Source organism: Oncorhynchus gorbuscha, linkage group LG12 (assembly GCF_021184085.1).
Source record: "Oncorhynchus gorbuscha isolate QuinsamMale2020 ecotype Even-year linkage group LG12, OgorEven_v1.0, whole genome shotgun sequence".
Classification (NCBI taxonomy): domain Eukaryota; kingdom Metazoa; phylum Chordata; class Actinopteri; order Salmoniformes; family Salmonidae; genus Oncorhynchus; species Oncorhynchus gorbuscha.
Window position 1 is genome coordinate 30890874 of NC_060184.1, and position 14976 is coordinate 30905849.

The following is a 14976-nucleotide window of genomic DNA, read 5'->3' on the forward strand; positions in this document are numbered from 1 at the left end:
TCGAAAGCGTTCCACAGGGATGCTGACCCATGTTGACTCCAATGCTTCACACAGTTGTGTCAAGTTGGCTGGATGTCGTTTGGGTGGTGGACCATTCTTGATACACACGGGAAACTGTTGAGCGTGAAAAACCCCAGCAGTGTTGCAGTTCTTGACACAAACCGGTGCACTTGGCACCTACTACCATACCCTGTTTAAACAAACTTAAATATTTTGTCTTGCCAATTCACCCTCTGAATGGCACACAAACACAATCCATGTCCCTATTGTCTCAAGGCTTAAAATCCTTCTTTAACTGGTCTCCTCCCCTTCATCTACACTGATTGAAGTGGATTTAACAAGTGACATCAATAAGGGATCATAGTTTTCACATGGATTTACCTGGTCAGTCTGTCATGGAAAGATCAAATCAATCACGTTCACAGATATCTCATTCAAGGTAAACACTGCAGATGTGAGCTCAATTGGAATCAACCGTTAAGCGCCAAGCAGGCTGTAATGCTTAAGATTGAAACCTGGCCTTAAAGGAAAAATCCACTGAAAAACTATATTTTGATATTTTTTTAATTAGTCCACTGTTAATACAGTCCCAAAATGTTTTGCATGTTTTTTGGACTAACTCAGGGCACACAGGTCAAAGAGGTGTTCCCAATCACAAGAATGTTTGAGGGTTTTATTTTAAGAAACCTAATGCAAATGGTAAATCTAAGTGCTGGCATAGTGCTATAGGTCCAGGGGTGTGTCAGAAATATTTGAGCTATTTTCACAGCAGTTATGAACACAATAGTTGGCAGAAGGCCGAAAGGGCTGGGTTTTGATGACTAAAATAGTTTTAGGTGTAATGTGGGCTTGGCGGCTCACTGGCCAATCAAGGCATTCCATGGCTTAATACCTCATGCATTTTTCGCAAATTATGTATATTATTGCGTTGTCATCAACTCCAATTTGGCTAGGGGCACAGAATATTCTCATCCTAGTCCATTGTGGATTGATACTACAGTTTATTAAATAGCATAGGCAACAGTAACTAGTGATAGCAACAGTATTTTTTTTAAATCCACTGTTTGCTCAATATCTTTGGAGTGTTGACAGTCAAGATTGTTGTAATTAGCTTTAATGAGTATAGGCCTTTATGCATCGCACTTATCCGCAAATAAAAAATACTAGTCTCCCGTAAATTGTATTGTATGTGTAAGGCATGTTCTCAATAAACAAGATATAGCCTTGGCCTACTGTCGATACAGCGTTAAAGTACTGAAAATGTTGAATAGCCTGTGTTTGGAGGAGCGAGTCTTTGGCAACTGGACAAGAGGTAGTCTTTAGAAATGGATACAAGCCATATGTTATGCACTGAAGGTAGGCCTATGTTAATTGTGAATATTGGCAAAAGTCACAAGTATACATTTTAGAAATGTTTTATGGATAGGCTCTTTGGCTAATACATGGCCGGGATAAGAAAAATACAGTAGACACATTGCTGTTGAAACAGCTTTCGTTATACTAGTGTAAGGGTGGCCTACTATAGGGGCTTGTTTTTTTAATCAAACGAATATCAAATGAAATGGAAAACAAGCCATTGTTACAGGAAAATAACTTAAATGCTTCTAAATATGAGTTTCACCGGATTATCTCAGCTCTCGTGCCATGATGGTTTGGCCTATATAGCCTACATGTATGGAGTTTTAACGCACATCCCAAATAATAAAATGCGCTGTAATACCCTACATACTGTAGGTGTAACGTTGCACAGGATGTATTCACTGTTTTGACAAATTTGATATTTTAACAAAGCTCTGGTGATTTAAGATTTATTGGTGATTAAGATTTATTTGAAAGCGGTCTCATAAGCCAAACACTTCATCGATAGTCTTGACCACTTGGCGAATGCATTGGGTATGACATTAAAAAAACAGCCTTCATTGAGAGGGGAGGCTATGCTTGGTTTTTAATCAAATGAAAAACAATTGGGGGGAAAAAACACTTGTTTTGTATGATTCAAAATTCAATGTTTAAGGCACAAAAAGCACACAAAAAAAGCAAATAACAAGAGCAAAAAGCACAGCTCTTGTTCCATGTGCATATGGGCACCGTGCGTCAAGGCTGGCTGCGCTTCCGCTGTCAAAATCCATGCCATAACCAACCGTTTTACCACTAAAACCAGAATTCAGTTGCTCTTAAATATCCCCACCAGGCGCATACTGGAAATTGGCACTTTGGCGCACTTTTAAGGACACACTTCAGATATTACCACCTCTCCCACCTCAGCGCAAGCGAGCTCATATAATGCAGTCAAATTACCAATCTTGGCTCTAGGGTTTGAAAATACACTGAACAAAAATATAAACGCAATATAAACGTAAAGTGTTGGTCCCATGTTTCAGGAGATGAAATAAATGATCACAGAAATGTTCCATATGCACAAAAATCGTATATCTCTCAAATGTTGTGAACACATTTGTTTACATCCCTGTTAGTGAGCATTTCTCCTTTCTCCTATTAAGAAGCTGATTAAACAGTATGACCATTGCACAGGTGCTCCATGTGCTGGGGACAATAAAAGGCCTCTCTAAATGTGCCGTTTTGTCACACAACACAACGCCACATATAACTGGCCTCAAAATTGCAGACCGCACGTAACCACACCAGCTCAGGAGCGCCACATTCAGCTTCTTCATCTGCGTGATTGTCTGAGACCAGTCATCCATACATACACCTGATGAAACTGTGGATTTGTACAACCGAATAATTTCTGCACAAACTGTCAGAAACTGTCTCGGGGAAACTCATCTTCGTGCTTGTCGTCCTCACTAGGGTCTTGATCTGACTTCAGTGGGCAAATGCTGGCCACTGGCTCGCTGAAAAGTGCACTTCACGGATTAATCCCGGTTTAAACTGTAAACGGCAGATAACAGACATCATGTACAGTTGAAGTCAGAAGTTTACATACACCTTATCCAAATACATTTAAACTAATTTCTTCACAATTCCTGACATTTAATCCTAGTAAAAATCCCCTGTATCAGGTCAATTATGATCACCACTTTATTTTAAGAATGTGAAATGTCAGAATAATAGTTGAGATAATCAAATCAAATCAAATGTATTTATATAGCCCTTCGTACATCAGCTGATATCTCAAAGTGCTGTACAGAAACCCAGCCTAAAACCCCAAACAGCAAGCAATGCAGGTGTAGAAGCAAGGTGGCTAGGAAAAACTGTTATGCAGGTGAATGAGGACCCAAAAGCGACTTGGCGAAAACAGAGTCTTTAATCCAGTAAAGTAAATAATCAATCATAAAGCACAATTCCACTCATAATGACGAGAACAGACTGGAGACTCGATCATGAACTGCAGGTTGCCTCGGGAAGGCACTTGACCGTAGCAGACTCAGACACCTGCTCACCACGCAGCATCTGAGGGAAACACGACACGACAGGGCGATACAAAGACACAGCACGGTGAACAATATACAAGGATCCTACAGGGCAGAAACAGAAAACAAGGGGAGAAATAGGGACTCTAATCAGGGGAAAAGATAGGGAACAGGTGTGGGAAGACTAAATGATTGATTAGGGGAATAGGAACAGCTGGGAGCAGGAACGGAACGATAGAGAGAAGAGAGAGAGGAAGGGAGAGAGAAAAAGGGGAACGAACCTAAAAAGACCAGCAGGGGGAAAACGAACAGAAGGAAAAGCAAAATGACAAGACAATATAAGACAAAACATGACAGTACCCCCCCACTCACCGAGCGCCTCCTGGCGCACTCGAGGAGGAATCCTGGCGGCAACGGAGGAAATCATCAATAAGTGAACGGTCCAGCACGTCCCGAGACGGAACCCAACTCCTCTCCTCAGGACCGTAACCCTCCCAATCCACTAAGTATTGGTGACCCCGTCCCCGAGAACGCATGTCCATGATCCTACGTACCTTGTAAATAGGTGCGCTCTCGACAAGGACAGGAGGGGGGGAGGGAAGACGAACGGGGGTGCGAAGAAAGGGCTTGACACAGGAGACATGGAAGACAGGATGGACGCGACGAAGATGTCGCGGAAAAAGCAGTCGCAGAGCGACAGGATTGACGACCTGGGAGACACGGAACGGACCAATGAACCGCGGAGTCAACTTACGAGAAGCTGTCGTAAGAGGAAGGTTGCGAGAGGAAAGCCACACTCTCTGGCCGCAACAATACCTTGGACTCTTAATCCTACGTTTATTGGCGGCTCTCACGGTCTGTGCCCTGTAACGGCAAAGTGCAGACCTCACCCTCCTCCAGGTGCGCTCACAACGTTGGACAAACGCTTGAGCGGAGGGAACGCTGGACTCGGCAAGCTGGGATGAGAACAGAGGAGGCTGGTAACCCAGACTACTCTGAAACGGAGATAACCCGGTAGCAGACGAAGGAAGCGAGTTGTGAGCGTATTCTGCCCAGGGGAGCTGTTCTGCCCAAGACGCAGGGTTTCTGAAAGAAAGGCTGCGTAGTATGCGACCAATCGTCTGATTGGCCCTCTCTGCTTGACCGTTAGACTGGGGATGAAACCCGGAAGAGAGACTGACGGACGCACCAATCAAACGACAGAACTCCCTCCAAAACTGTGACGTGAATTGCGGGCCTCTGTCTGAAACGGCGTCTAACGGGAGGCCATGAATTCTGAACACATTCTCGATGATGATTTGTGCCGTCTCCTTAGCGGAAGGAAGCTTAGCGAGGGGAATGAAATGTGCCGCCTTAGAGAACCTATCGACAACCGTAAGAATCACAGTCTTCCCCGCAGACAAAGGCAGACCGGTAATGAAGTCTAAGGCGATGTGAGACCATGGTCGAGAAGGAATGGGAAGCGGTCTGAGACGACCGGCAGGAGGAGAGTTACCTGACTTAGTCTGCGCGCAGTCCGAACAAGCAGCCACGAAACGGCGCGTGTCACGCTCCTGAGTAGGCCACCAAAAGCGCTGGCGAATAGAAGCAAGAGTACCTCGAACGCCGGGATGACCAGCTAACTTGGCAGAGTGAGCCCACTGAAGAACAGCCAGACGAGTAGAAACAGGAACGAAAAGAAGGTTACTAGGACAAGCGCGGCGACGCAGTGTGAGTGAGTGCTTGCTTAACCTGTCTCTCAATTCCCCAGACTGTCAACCCGACAACACGCCCATAAGGAAGAATCCCCTCGGGATCAGTAGAAGCCACAGAAGAACTAAAGAGACGGGATAAGGCATCAGGCTTGGTGTTCTTATTACCCGGACGATAAGAAATCACAAACTCGAAACGAGCGAAAAACAACGCCCAACGAGCTTGACGTATATTAAGTCGTTTGGCAGAACGGATGTACTCAAGGTTCTTATGGTCAGTCCAAACGACAAAAGGAACGGTCGCGCCCCCTCCAACCACTGTCGCCATTCGCCTAGGGCTAAGCGGATGGCGAGCAGTTCGCGGTTACCCACATCATAGTTGCGTTCCGATGGCGACAGGCGATGAGAAAAATAAGCGCAAGGATGAACCTTATCATCAGACTGGAAGCGCTGGGATAGAATGGCTCCCACGCCCACCTCTGAAGCGTCAACCTCGACAATGAATTGTTTAGTGACATCAGGAGTAACGAGGATAGGAGCGGACGTAAAACGTTTTTTGAGGAGATCAAAAGCTCCCTGGGCGGAACCGGACCACTTAAAGCACGTCTTGACAGAAGTAAGAGCTGTGAGAGGGGCAGCAACTTGACCGAAATTACGAATGAAACGCCGATAGAAATTAGCGAAACCTAGAAAGCGCTGCAACTCGACACGTGACCTTGGAACGGGCCAATCACTGACAGCCTGGACCTTAGCGGGATCCATCTGAATGCCTTCAGCGGAAATAACAGAACCGAGAAAAGTGACGGAGGAGACATGAAAGGCGCACTTCTCAGCCTTCACGTAGAGACAATTCTCTAAAAGGCGCTGGAGTACACGTCGAACGTGCTGAACATGAATCTCGAGTGACGGTGAAAAAATCAGGATATCGTCAAGGTAGACAAAAACAAAGATGTTCAGCATGTCTCTCAGTACATCATTAACTAATGCCTGAAAAACAGCTGGAGCATTAGCGAGACCAAACGGCAGAACCCGGTACTCAAAATGCCCTAACGGAGTGTTAAACGCCGTTTTCCACTCGTCCCCCTCTCTGATGCGCACGGGATGGTAAGCGTTACGAAGGTCCAACTTAGTAAAGAACCTGGCTCCCTGCAGAATCTCGAAGGCTGATGACATAAGGGGAAGCGGATAACGATTCTTAACCGTTATGTCATTCAGCCCTCGATAATCCACGCAGGGGCGCAGAGTACCGTCTTTCTTCTTAACAAAAAAAAACCCCGCCCCGGCAGGAGAGGAAGAAGGCACTACGGTGCCGGCGTCAAGAGACACAGACAAATAATCCTCGAGAGCCTTACGTTCGGGAGCCGACAGAGAGTATAGTCTACCCGAGGAGGAGTGGTCCCTGGAAGGAGATCAATACTACAATCATACGACCGGTGAGGAGGAAGGGAGTTGGCTCTGGACAGACTGAAAACCGTACGCAGATCATGATATTCCTCCGGCACTCCTGTCAAATCACCAGGTTCCTCCTGAGAAGAGGGGACAGAAGAAACAGGAGGGATAGCAGACATTAAACACTTCACATGACAAGAAACGTTCCAGGATAGGATAGAATTACTAGACCAATTAATAGAAGGATTATGACATACTAGCCAGGGATGACCCAAAACAACAGGTGTAAAAGGTGAACGAAAAATCAAAAAGGAAATAGTCTCACTGTGGTTACATTTACATTACATTACATTTAAGTCATTTAGCAGACGCTCTTATCCAGAGCGACTTACAAATTGGTGCATTCACCTTATGACATCCAGTGGAACAGCCACTTTACAATAGTGCATCTACATATTTTAAGGGGGGGGGTGAGAAGGATTATTTTATCCTATCCTAGGTATTCCTTAAAGAGGTGGGGTTTCAGGTGTCTCCGGAAGGTGGTGATTGACTCCGCTGTCCTGGCGTCGTGAGGGAGTCTGTTCCACCATTGGGGAGCCAGAGCAGCGAACAGTTTTGACTGGGCTGAGCGGGAACTGTACTTCCTCAGTGGTAGGGAGGCGAGCAGGCCAGAGGTGGATGAACGCAGTGCCCTTATTTGGGTGTAGGGCCTGATCAGAGCCTGGAGGTACTGAGGTGCCGTTCCCCTCACAGCTCCGTAGGCAAGCACCATGGTCTTGTAGCGGATGCGAGCTTCAACTGGAAGCCAGTGGAGAGAGCGGAGGAGCGGGGTGACGTGAGAGAACTTGGGAAGGTTGAACACCAGACGGGCTGCGGCGTTCTGGATGAGTTGTAGGGGTTTAATGGCACAGGCAGGGAGCCCAGCCAACAGCGAGTTGCAGTAATCCAGACGGGAGATGACAAGTGCCTGGATTAGGACCTGTGCCGCTTCCTGTGTGAGGCAGGGTCGTACTCTGCGGATGTTGTAGAGCATGAACCTACAGGAACGGGCCACCGCCTTGATGTTAGTTGAGAACGACAGGGTGTTGTCCAGGATCACGCCAAGGTTCTTAGCGCTCTGGGAGGAGGACACAATGGAGTTGTCAACCGTGATGGCGAGATCATGGAACGGGCAGTCCTTCCCGGGAGGAAGAGCAGCTCCGTCTTGCCGAAGTTCAGCTTGAGGTGGTGATCCGTCATCCACACTGATATGCCTGCCAGACATGCAGAGATGCGATTCGCCACCTGGTCATCAGAAGGGGGAAAGGAGAAGATTAATTGTGTGTCGTCTGCATAGCAATGATAGGAGAGACCATGTGAGGTTATGACAGAGCCAAGTGACTTGGTGTATAGCGAGAATAGGAGAGGGCCTAGAACAGAGCCCTGGGGACACCAGTGGTGAGAGCGCATGGTGAGGAGACAGATTCTCGCCACGCCACCTGGTAGGAGCGACCTGTCAGGTAGGACGCAATCCAAGCGTGGGCCACGCCGGAGATGCCCAACTCGGAGAGGGTGGAGAGGAGTATCTGATGGTTCACAGTATCGAAGGCAGCCGATAGGTCTAGAAGGATGAGAGCAGAGGAGAGAGAGTTAGCTTTAGCGGTGCGGAGCGCCTCCGTGATACAGAGAAGAGCAGTCTCAGTTGAATGACTAGTCTTAGTTACCAGATACTGTGAGGGTTAAAGGTAGTGTCTCATATCTGATACTGGGGAGATGACTACCATCTAAGGCGAACATGGGCGTAGGCTTCCCTAACTGTCTGAGAGGAATGTCATGTTTCCGAGCCCATGCTTCGTCCATAAAACAACCCTCAGCCCCAGAGTCTATCAAGGCACTGCATGTAGCAGCCGAACCGGTCCAGCGTAGATGGACCGACATAGTAGTACAGGATCTTGATGGAGAGACCTGAGTAGTAGCGCTCACCAGTAGCCCTCCGCTTACTGATGAGCTCTGGCTTTTACTGGACATGAATTGACAAAATGTCCAGCAAGTCCGCAATAGAGGCACAGGCGGTTGGTGATCCTCCGTTCCCTCTCCTTAGTCGAGATGCGAATACCTCCCAGCTGCATGGGCTCAGTCTCTGAGCCGGAGGAGGGAGATGGTTGCGATGCGGAGAGGGGAAACACCGTTAACGCGAACTCTCTTCCACGAGCTCGGTGACGAAGATCTACCCGTCGTTCTATGCGGATGGCGAGTGCAATCAAAGAGTCCACACTGGAAGGAACCTCCCGGGAGAGAATCTCATCCTTAACCTCTGCGTGGAGTCCCTCCAGAAAACGAGCGAGCAGCGCCGGCTCGTTCCAGTCACTAGAGGCAGCAAGAGTGCGAAACTCTATAGAGTAATCCGTTATGGATCGATCACCTTGACATAGGGAAGCCAGGGCCCTAGAAGCCTCCCTACTAAAAACTGAACGATCAAAAACCCGTATCATCTCCTCTTTAAAGTTCAGGTAATTGTTAGAACAATCAGCCCTTGCCTCCCAGATAGCTGTGCCCCACTCTCGAGCCCGGCCAGTAAGGAGTGATATGACGTAAGCAACCCGAGCTCTCTCTCTTGAGTATGTGTTGGGTTGGAGAGAGAACACAATATCACACTGGGTGAGAAAGGAGCGGCACTCAGTGGGCTGCCCGGAGTAACAAGGTGGGTTATTAACCCTAGGTTCCGGAGACTCGGCAGACCAGGAAGTAGCTGGTGGCACGAGACGAAGACTCTGGAACTGTCCAGAGAGGTCGGAAACCTGAGCGGCCAGGGTCTCAACGGCATGACGAGCAGCAGACAATTCCTGCTCGTGTCTGCCGAGCATAGCTCCCTGGATCTCGACGGCAGTGTTACGAGAATCCGTAGTCGCTGGGTCCATTCTTGGTCGGATCCTTCTGTTATGCAGGTGAATGAGGACCCAAAAGCGACTTGGCGAAAACAGAGTCTTTATTCCAGTAAAGGATAAAAGCAATACTCCTGGACAATCAAAGCAGAAAACAAAACATGAAAAAACTTAAATCCACTCGTAGTGACGAGGACAGACTGGAGACTCGACCATTAACTGCAGGTTGCCTCGGGAAGGCACCGACCGTAGCAGACTCAGACACCTGCTCACACGCAGCATCTGAAGGAGACAAGACACGACAGGGCGAGACAATGACACAGCACAGCGAACATCATACAAGGATCCGACAGGACAGAAACGGAAAACAAGGGGAGAAATAGGGACTCTAATCAGAGGACAAGATAGGGGACAGGTGTGAAAAGACTAAATGAGTGAGTAGGAGAATGAGGAACAGCTGGGAGCAGGAACGGAATGATAGAGAGAGGAGAGAGAGGGAGGGGGAGAGAGAGGGATAGAAAAAGGGAACGAACCTAATAAGACCAGCAGGGGGAAACGAACAGAAGGGAAAGCATAATGACAAGACAATATAAGACAAAACATGACAGGTAGGCCTTGAAATACATCCACAGGTACACCCCCAATTGACTCAAATTATGTCAATTATCAGAATCTTCTAAAGCCATGACATCATTTGGAATTTTCCAAGCTGTTTAAAGGCACAGTCAACTTAGTGTATGTAAACTTCTGACCCACTGGAATTGTGATACAGTGGATTATAAGCAAAATAATTTGTCTGTAAATAATTGTTGGAAAAATTACTTGTGTCATGCACAAAGAAGATGTCTTAACCGACTTTCCAAAACTATAGTTTGTTAACAAGAAATTTGCGGAGTGGTTGAAAAACAGGTTTTAATGACTTCAACCTAATTGTATGTAAACTTCCAACTTCAACTGTATGACAGGGTGTGGGCGAGCGGTTTGCTAATGTCCTTGTTGTGAACAGAGTGCCCCATGGTCAAGGTGGGGTTATGTTATGGGCAGGCATAACCTACGGACAACGAACACAATTGCATTTTATCAATGCCAATTTGAATGCACAGAGATACCGTGACAAGATCTGAGGCCCATTGTCGTGCCATTCATCTGCCACCACCACCTCATGTTTCAGCATGATAATGCACAGCCCAATGGTCGCAAGGATCTGTACACAATTCCTGGAAGCTAAAAATGTCCCAGTTCTTCCATGGCCTGCATACTCACCAGACATGTCACCCATTGAGCAAGTTTGGGATGCTCTGGATCGCCGTGTACAACAGCGGGTTCCAGTTCCGCCAATATAATGCAACTTTGCACAGCCATTGAAGAGGAGTGGGACAACATTCTACTGGCCACAATGAACAGTTTGATCTATGCAAAGGAGATATGCCGCGCTGCATGAGGCTAATGGTGGGAACAAGGGAGAGCTCGTTTTTAAAAAGTTTGTTGTTCTGAAAGTACAGTATATTGGAAAATTTCTTAGTGGCTAGCTAACTTTTTAGTTTGGATCCCATGATGTATTTGGCATCAGCAGATGGGACTGCTAGTCCAGTGATCCTGCTGTCCGAGGCCAGGTCTGAATAGCTATTTGGCGTAGCAGCTAGCCTATCAAGCTAGCTGGGTTTTCTTGAAGGTTTGAAACCAGCACGCGACGTGGTTAGCCATTGTAGCTGGGACTCCCTTTGACCTGCCCTGTCTGGAACTGTGAGGAGTAACAGCGTAACATATGTTGCTAGCAACCATGACAAAAGCCGGTGTGAGTACCGTTGAGGACAGTGATGTCTCTCACACGGAAAGGATATTTTAAATGAACAAAAAGAGTTCTACAAGAAGTTGTTACAACAACAAGAAAATAGCTTCAAGTGTTTTGTCCAAATACCGGTGGATTCAACTAATACAAGAATGGAAGACCTGACCAGATAGGTCCAGGACCTGAAGAACAGTTTGCAGTTCGGAGAGTTGAAACAGGAGGAAAGCAAGATGGCAGCAATCTGTAAGTCATTGAGAGAGGACATCAGTTTTTTGTGTGAATCCATGATAACAATGATGGAGAAATCAGATTATCTCGAGGGACAATCCAGGCAGAAACAACATGGTTGTGGACTGAGTTGCAGAATCTCCACAAGAGACCTGGACGGAGTCTGAGGACAAAGTGAGGGAAATGATCTCTGATAAACTGAAGATGGACCACAGGAAGATTGAGGTGGAGCACGCCCAGAGGACTGGAAAACCCACCACCCAGGTGAAAGGCCCAGACTGATAGTGGTCACGTTCCCGAGGTTCAAGGACAAGGTAGCGGTTATGGAAAGATCCAAGAACCTGAGAGGAACGTATATCTTCCTCAACAAGGACAGTCCTGAAGCTGTGTGCCAGAAGAGGAAGTAACTTATCCCAATCATGTAAGCTACCAGAGTGCGTAGGGACATTGCTTATATCCGCTATGACAGGCTCATTGTCCACCCTCCCTCCCAGAAGCCTGGAAGGGATGAGAGCCAAGCCTATGGGTTCGTAGCTTCAACCCCGCAGCACATACACACACCAATTTATTCATGGACTGCTGAATGTATATATTTTTTTATCTTGCTTCGTTTGCTCTTTTTAGTATTATGTCGATTTCTGATAAGCAACCCAGGAAAGTGCTGAAAATAGCCCATTTTAATACATGTAGCCTTAGAAATCAGATAACATTCCTCTATTAGCCACTTCTAATACTCAGATAATTAATTTGATGATACAGCAGTAGCAATACAAGGATATAACATCTATAGAAGAGACAGAAATGCTTATGGGGAGGTGTTGCTGTATCTATTCTGAGCCATATCCCTGTAATGCTTAGAGAAGATCTTATGTCAAGTGTTATTGAAGTGTTGTGGTTGCAGGTTCACTTGTCACATTTAAAGCATTTTCTTTTGGGATGTTGCTATAGACCACCAAGTGCTAACAGTATCTAAATAATGTGTGTAAAATGCTTGATAGCGTATGTGATGTAAACAGAGGTCTACTTCCTGGGGGACCTGAATATTGACTGGTTTTATCAAGCTGTCCACTCAAGAGGAAGCTTCTCACTGTAACCAGTGCCTGTAATCTGGTTCAGGTTATTAATCAACCTACAAGGGTGTTCAATTCCATCTTTCATAGAATTCGATGGCTTATTCATCACAAAATCATGTGATGTTGGCAATTATTTTAATGATTACTTCTTTGGTAAAGTGGGCAACAACAGTGAGCCATCATATTCATGCATAAAAAAAACATAATGAAAGAAAAGCATTGCAAGTTTGGAAAATGTTTAAAACGTATCATTATCGATCAATAAAGACAAAACTCCTGGCATTGACAACTTAGATGGAAATCAACTGAAGGTGGTAGCTGACTCTACAGCCACTCCTATCTGTCATATCTTTAATCTGAGCCTAGAGAAAAGTCTTTGTCCTCAGGCCTGGAGGGAAGCCAAACTCATTCCGCTACCCAAGAGTAGTAAAGCTGTCTTTACTGGTTCTAACAGCTGACCCATAAGCTTGCTGCCAGCTCTTAGCAAACTGTTGGGAAAAAATTGTGTTTGACCAAATACAATGCTATTTCTCTGTAAACAAATTAACAACATACTTTTATGAGAAGGGCACACAATATGTACTGCACTGACACAAATGACTAATGATTGGTTGAAATAAATGTATAATAAGATTGTGGGAGCTGTACTATTAGATTTCAGTGCAGCCTTTGATATTATTGACCATAACCTGTTGTTGAAAAAACCTGTTGTTGAAAAGGGTTAATGGAGCTTCTCTAATGTCAAACATGTGAAGTATGGTATACCACAGAGCAGCTCTGTAGGCCCTCTACTCTTTTCTATTTTTACCAATGACCTGCCACTGGCATTAAACAAAGTATGTGTGTTCATGTATGCTGATGATTCAACCATATATGCATCAGCAACCACAGCTGATGAAGTCACTGAAACCCTTAAATAGTTGCAGTCTGTTTTGGAATGGGTGGCCAGTAATAAACTGGTCCTGAACATCTCTAAAACTAAAAGAATTGTATTTGGTACAAATCATTCCCTAAGTTTTCAACCTTAGCTGAATAAGGTAATGCATGGTGGTGGTCAACAAGTTGAGGAAACTAAATTACTTGGCATTACCTTAGATTGTAAACTGTCATGGTCAAAACATATATTTGATGGTTGTAAAGATGGGGAAAGGTCTGTCTATAATAAAGATATTCTCTGCTTTTTTGACACCACACTCCAAAAAGAAAGTTCTGCAGGCTCTAGTTTTGTCTTATCTTGATTATTGTCCAGTTGTGTGGTCGAGTGCTGCAGCTGGCCCAGAACAGAGCGGCACATTTTGCTCTTCATTGTAATCAGAGAGCTGATATAAATACTATGCATGCCAATCTCTCTTGGCTAAGATTTGAGAGACTGACTGCATCACTTCTTATTTTTCATAAGAAACATTGTGTTGAAAATCCCAAATTGTTTGCATAGTCAACTTACAAACAGCTCTGACACACACACTTACCCCACTAGGCATGCCACCAGGGGTCTTTTCACAGTCCTTAAATACAGAACAAATTCAAGAAAGCGTACAGTATTATATAGAGACATTATTGCATGGAACACCATTCCATCTTGTATTGCTCAAATAAACAACAAAACTGGTTTAAAAAAACAGAAAAAGTAAAAAAATTAAATAAAGCAACACCTCACAGCACAACGCCTCTCCCCTATTTGACCTAGATAGTTTGTGTGTATGAATTGATATGTAGGCTACATGTGCCTTTAAAAATAAAATGTATGTAGTTCTGTCCTTGTCTATTAATGTTCTGTATTATGCCATGTTTGTTGTGGATCCCAGGAAGAGTAGCTGCTGCTTTTGCAACAGCTAATGGGGATCCTAATAAAATACACCACATGCTGACTGGTTTTCTGATCTACGCCCCTACCTTCTATTTCCAGTCACGTGAAATACATTGATTACGGCCTAATTTATTTATTTCAATTGACTGATTTCCTTATAGGAACTGTGACTCAGTAAAGTCTTTGAAACCTTTGCATTCTGTCTTTATATTTATGTTCAGTGTAGAAGAGCACCGGCTTCAACAGGTTGAAATTGCAAATGAGCATGCGTTTAACAATTGCGCTGGTTTAAGGTCAGCTGAAAATAGAGCCTTAATTACTTTCCTACAACTTCCAATCTCCTTTCTTCCCCCCTTTTATCATTTTCAATAAATAACTTTTCAAGCATGTTTTTAATGAATAGAATCAATAAGAGAACCTGATCAGTAACATCTGTGCTGATTACATTGATATATTTATTCATTTGTGCGATAATGCCTAACTTGTATCTTGGACAAAGTTGCTTGCAGTTCTGATCCATCTGTTGAGGTGATTACATTTTACAATAACAATGTAGACAGGAATTTGCTTGGTTTTACACGTCTGGAAAAATATATACAACCACATTAGTAAGATCATATGAATAAAATACAGTATAGCATCATCAATAAGCAATTACATGCAGTGAGCATTGAACTTCAGTCTGCTTACTTAGTGCAGTCCAATATTAGAAAAGTGGGATTAGTGAAAGGGTGCACACCCAATTTAGTTTCTCCCCCAAGTTT